Source organism: Orycteropus afer, unplaced genomic scaffold (genome assembly GCF_000298275.1).
Source record: "Orycteropus afer afer isolate SDZICR_OR568_19922 unplaced genomic scaffold, OryAfe1.0 scaffold00071, whole genome shotgun sequence".
Lineage (NCBI taxonomy): Eukaryota > Metazoa > Chordata > Mammalia > Tubulidentata > Orycteropodidae > Orycteropus > Orycteropus afer.
Window position 1 is genome coordinate 5,863,551 of NW_006921658.1, and position 5,994 is coordinate 5,869,544.

General features: G+C 38.5%; 1 pseudogene; it reads left to right on the forward strand.

The window, feature by feature from the left end:
• The first annotated feature begins 4,047 nt into the window (after positions 1–4,047).
• LOC122149996 lies at positions 4,048–4,147 on the forward strand (annotated as a pseudogene).
• Positions 4,148–5,994: the final 1,847 nt, after the last annotated feature.

The following is a 5,994-nucleotide window of genomic DNA, read 5'->3' on the forward strand; positions in this document are numbered from 1 at the left end:
ATGATCTTTAGTCATTAGAGCAATACAAATCAAAACAACAATGAGGTATCATCTCACTCCAGCAATAATAGCAAAGTTCAATAGGCAGAAAATATCAAATACCGGCAAAGTTGTGGAGAGATTGGAACTCTTGTGCACTGCTGGTGGGATTGTTAAATGGTACAACCATTGTGGCAAATGGTATGGCTTTTCTGTAAAAAAATGAAATTAGAAATGCCATTTGACCTAGCAATTCCATTACTAGGAATATGTCCTAAAGAAGTGAGAGGCAGGACATGGACAGACACATGCACACCTGTTCATCACAGCACAATTCAATATAGCAAAGAGATGGAAACAAACTAAATACCCATCAACAGATGAATGGGTAACCAAATTATGGTACATTCACACAATGGAATACTATGCTACATTAAAGAACAGTGAAGGACATGCAAATCATCTCAAAACATGAATGAACCTAGAGGACATTATGCTGAGTGAAGTAAGTCAATAGCAGGACAAATATTGTATGAGCCCATTACTATAAAAAGAAAAAGAAGGGTTTGCTTAAGAAAGGGAACTCACTTTGTAGGTTACCAGGATGAGGAGGGAAGGGGAGGGATATTATTCCACAATACTGCATTAACATTAATACCAAACACCAGGCTACCAATAAACACATAAACACCTGAGATGAACAAATGGGGGTCAGTGAACTGAATTATACCCCAGACCAAGGATAGATTCAACTGAGGTTAATCTTGCACAGATACCAGTGATACAAAATACCCACAATCTTTACAGAAACAACAGAAGACAGGCAGAGAGCAATCCCTCACAGATAGCTAGACACTGTGCGAGAGAGAGCCAATGGATCTACTGATTCAGGACCATAGTATTAGGGGACACCAAACTCAATTGGCACAATAAAATACATTTAAAAATTTGTGTTCCACAACGTACACTGGTGAGTAGCAACTGGGGTCTTAAAAGCTTTCAAGTGGCAATCTAAGATGCCGCTATCATCGGAAGTGAAGAAGAGTGTGTGTGGGGGGAAGAATATTTGGAAGCAATCAGCCCTAGGACATGACAGACCCCGAGACTGGAAGAACTAGATGGTGTCCAGCTACCAATGCCAACCACTCAGGAAAGGATCAAAACTAGAGATCCTGGATAGAGTGGGAGGAAAAACGTCGAACAAAATACACAAACACAATAATGACCCAAATTACTGGTTGGATGGACTCTGGTGGGACCCCCAATACTATGGCCCTGGAATACACTTCAGGTCTGGAATAAACTCACTTCCAGGGACTGGGTCTTAGCCCAACAGTAAATATGTACACTCATCCCAGGGTGATGTACCCACATACTCTATGGATATGCATCCCTTGCAGCAATCAACCACAGGACACCAGAGGGGCAACATTAGCATGGAGGAAATCCAGGAGTACACAATTATGAGATGCACAGGTCAGGGGGGATGGTACTAGGCAAGGAGAGAAGGAGAGTGGGTTGGGGTTGGGGATGGTAATTGGGGAGTGAAACCAACTGTACAGGAAATGTTGAATGTAAAACAAACTTGGCACTATAAACTTGCACCTAAGGCACAATAAAAAAATAAAAATTAAAAATTAAATAAAATATACTTTATCAGAAATCAATATTGCCACTCCTGTTCTTTTTGATAGCCATTTGCTTGATATACTTTTTCCAAACTTTTATTTAATTTTAATTTTTATTCTTTTTCTCTGTGTCTAAGTTATGTCTCTTCTAGACAGCATATGGATGGGTCATGTTTCTTATCCATTCAGCAACTCTGTCTCATAATTGATGCATCTAATCTATGTTCACTGTAATTATCAACAGGTATGAATTCATCATTGTCATTTTCTATGTATTTTTGTGAAGTGTTGATGATTTATTTGTTTCACATAATTTTTTGTGCTAAGCTCATTTTGTTTATGAATTTTTAATCATATCCTTCATTGCTATTGTTTTAGTAGTTGCTAAATATTTATGCCTTTCCTTTTTTCAATTTGATGAGATTTATAAATTATCTTTGAGATTACCCTGTGATTTGTTATTTTCTTCCTCCATTTTAAACAATCTATTCTATCTCAAAATCATCTTTATTTCCTTCCATTTGGACAATCTGTCCCTATAGTATTTATTCCTTCTTCTCGCTTTGTAATTATCATTTGCAATTGAAGTCTTTGGTACCCTATTTAGTCTTGTAAGTTATTTTACTGTAGATACTAATACCTGGGTTGGTTTCTGGGTTATGTTATCAGGTGTGTTAATCATTGGTTGTTGCCTCCTATTGTTGGTTCTCTGTATGAAGGACTCCCTTTATCATTTCTTGTAACACTGCTCTGGAATTAAGAATTTCCCTTACTTTCTGCTTATCTGGAAATGTTCTAATTTCTCCATCATATGTGAGGGATATTTTTGTTGGGTATATAATTTTTGGGAGCTCTGGTAGCATAGTGGCTAAGACACTTGCCTGCTAACCAGACGGCTGGCGGTTCAAACCCACCAGCCACTCCTCGGAAGGAAGGTTGGGCAATCCTACTTCCGTAGTGATACTGCCTCGGAAACCCAAGGAGGGGTCGCTATGAGTCGGGGCCGACTCGACGGCACATAACAACAACAACAACAACAATATAGTTTTTGGTTAGTTTTTTTTTTTTCTTTCAGGTTTTATATATGCCATCTCATTACCTTCTCACCTGCATGGTTTATGCTGAGAAATCAGAGTTTAGTTTTATTAGTTTGCATTTTTAGGCAACTTTTCATTTTTCATACATTGATTTCAAGATTCTTTCTTTGTCTTTGATTTTTAGGGGAGCTCTGGTGACACAGTGCCTAAGGCATTTGACTGCTAACCAGAAAGCTGGCAGTTCAAACCCACCAGCCACTCCTCAGAAGGATGGTTCACTACTTCTGTAGTGATACCACCTTAGAAATCCAAGGAGGGATCACTATGAGTTGGGCCCAACTCCATGGCAGTGAGTATCCTGTTTAGAATTCATTGAATTTCTTGAATAGATATCTTCTCACCTTTCAGCATATTATGGAAGTTCTCTTGCAACAAATCTTCACAAATTTTGTCTGTGTTTTTATTTGTCTCTTCCTGTTCTGGAATTCCAATCACAGGCAACTTATTCCTCTTGATGGTGTCCCACATAAACCTTAGACTTTTTCATTTTGTTTTAATCTTTTCTCTGATCAATCCTTCAACAAATTAGTATTGAGAGATTTGTCTTCAATCTCACTAACTCTGTCTTCCATTGCTTCTGTTCTCCTTTGCCCTTTCAATGTGTTGCCTATTTCTGAAATCTTAGTATTAATCTTCTGGAGTTCTATTTGCTGTTTTTGTGTAATTTCTAATTTTTCATTTACTTAGTTTGTTCTTCTATTGTTTTCCTAAATTCATCTAGTTTTCTCAGAGTTTTCCTTGATTTTGTCAATGTTTTCCTTGATCAGTCTCTCAATCCATTGAAGGTACCTAAATATAATTCTTTCAAATTCCTTATCAGGCAATTTCAATGATCCTTCTCCCTCAGGGATTTTTCTGATTCTTTGCTTGTGCCACTTTATCTTGCTTCTTTGTGTGAATTAGGACTGTCATTTGCCTCTAAGACATTATGATGTCATTGTATTTATATTTAGTTGGTGATGTATGTTGGTGTTATTCACCCATGTTTTTTCCTTTTTTTTTTTTTTCTTCTTTATTTTATTTTGATATATCTGACTGATCAGGGCTGGTGTGCTAGCCTGTTCACTAGTCTGGCAGCACTTAGGTACTCACCACCTATCCTCTTGTGGGTATGATAGTGGATGAGAATGTGTGAACAGATCTCTACTAGCTATTCATGTAGAGCAGGTAAGGGAGAATTGGCCTGGCAATGGCCACCATCTATCATTGATCACTTTCTGCAGAAGCAGATGGTGGCCCTCACTCAGTAGATGGGGCTACAGGAGGTGCAATAGTAATCAGGTCATATGGGAACAGTTGCTTTCTTCCACCTTGTGGGACAAAAAAAATTAAAACAACAACAAAACATTATACTTTCAGGGATCATTTTTATAGTCTGTTACTAAAGAAGTTTCTCTGATCATGTAGAGCACTTAAAGCCATGAAGAGGAGACACAGCATGTCCTCCATAAAAACAAAAGAATGAAAAATGCAAACTTTATAAACAAACAGGAACAATCACAAAAAGGAAAAAAAGAATAAATGAAAAAGAAAACTAAAAACAGAAAAAAAAGACAAAAGAGGGATAAAGAGAAAAAAGGAAAACAGAAAGAGAAAAAAAAAAAATTTAGGTTAGGAGGGAATAAGAGAAGAGACAGAGGGCATCTGGTCTCAGAAAAACTTCCTGCAGTCCCAAAAGGCAGCTGGGTGCAGAGACCCTACTTCAAAAAAAAAAAAAAAAAAAAAATCCTGCCATCTCAAAAGAGGACTTGGTGTAGGTTGCATAGGACTATATCCACCAGAAGTTCCTGCTAGCCCAAAATGCTGCTGGCAGAATGACAGCTTATCTTGGATCTAGTTTCTCTCCACCAAGAATGGTGCCCGTCTCAGATGAGTTCCTACTGTCCAGAAGGTGTCTGGAGGCCGGGCCTCTGTAATCAAAAATAGTTGCTGCCAGTCCAAAAAGTGATTGGGAACAAGGCACCTGGTATCAGAGGGAGTTTTTCCCAGATCAAAAAGCAGTTGTGTCAGGGGATCTTTTCCCAGACAAAATTCCTTCCATCTCAAAAAGTAACTGAGTCTACGCTTCTCAGAAAAAGTTCCTGTTATCACTAAAGTAAGCTGGATGTATTGTACCTGGTGTCAGAAAAAGTTCCCACTGGCCCAAATAGTGGCTTGGAACAGAGCACCTAGCCCTAGAACTAGTTCCTACCTGCCCAAAAGGCAGCTGCCAGCAGTGTGCCTGGACTGGGACAGTATATCTGCTGGTCCCAAAGGTGGGTGGGGGTGGATGAGGACCATATCTCCACTCACTGGGAGGGTATGAGATACAAGAGGAACATGGGGAATATCCCACCTTTCTGGTCCTCAATCACTAGTGTTGCCTGTGTAGTCCTCAGCAAGTAGAGACATTTTTCAGGTTGTGGCCCAGAGTGGAACACTACTTGGAAATATTCAAAATGATGGCACCACCAGGACAGCTGACAGTCCACAGCTCCATCTGTCTTCTTATTTGCTATTTTCATTCAGGTTCTTCTACCAATTGTTACTTAATCTACTTCTTTATCTTTCCCTTCAAAGCTCAGGGTCCCAAGATAATCTTCTCATTTCAATTGGTTTCTCATTTCTTTGTTATAGATGGTCTGTATAGTTTTCCTGTCTGTATCTTGCAGGAAGTCTCCTTCCTGTTACTTCCTGGTAGTGTAAAAACTTAATGACATCATCTCTGCATACAGAATAATGTCACATAAACAAATAAATTCAAAGTGGTGTGTAAAGAGAGACTTGAAGGAAATACCCAAAGTAAGAAGTGATCACCTAAGGTTAAAATGTCAGAAGTACACAAAGAAGAAGAGAAGCATGAGATGGTTTTGATGGATGAGTGAGCTGAGTGGTCAAGAGACAAAAAGAGATTGAAGATCTGGCAAAGGAAACAGCACATGTAAAGAAATGAAAGTAGAAAATAGTAAGGCACACTCTAATGTGATTCTCAAACATCTCTGCACATTGGAAATATTTAGGGAATAATTTTAAATTCTAATGATCAGTACTTAACCACACAAAATATTAGACTCTCTGAGAGTGCAAAAGGATGAAGAGAGAAATTGATGGAAATGTTAACTCCATCAATAGTTTGGAAACAAGAGTATAGCTAGAAATTGTCTTGAATAAATGAATCAGATATCTCATACTAAAATACAAAGGAAACCTAAATATTAACATGGTCCTATGGGGTTTGGTGGTGTAGTGTCTGAGACATTTGATTGCTAACCAGAAGGCTGACAGTTCAAACCCACCAGCCACTCCTCAGA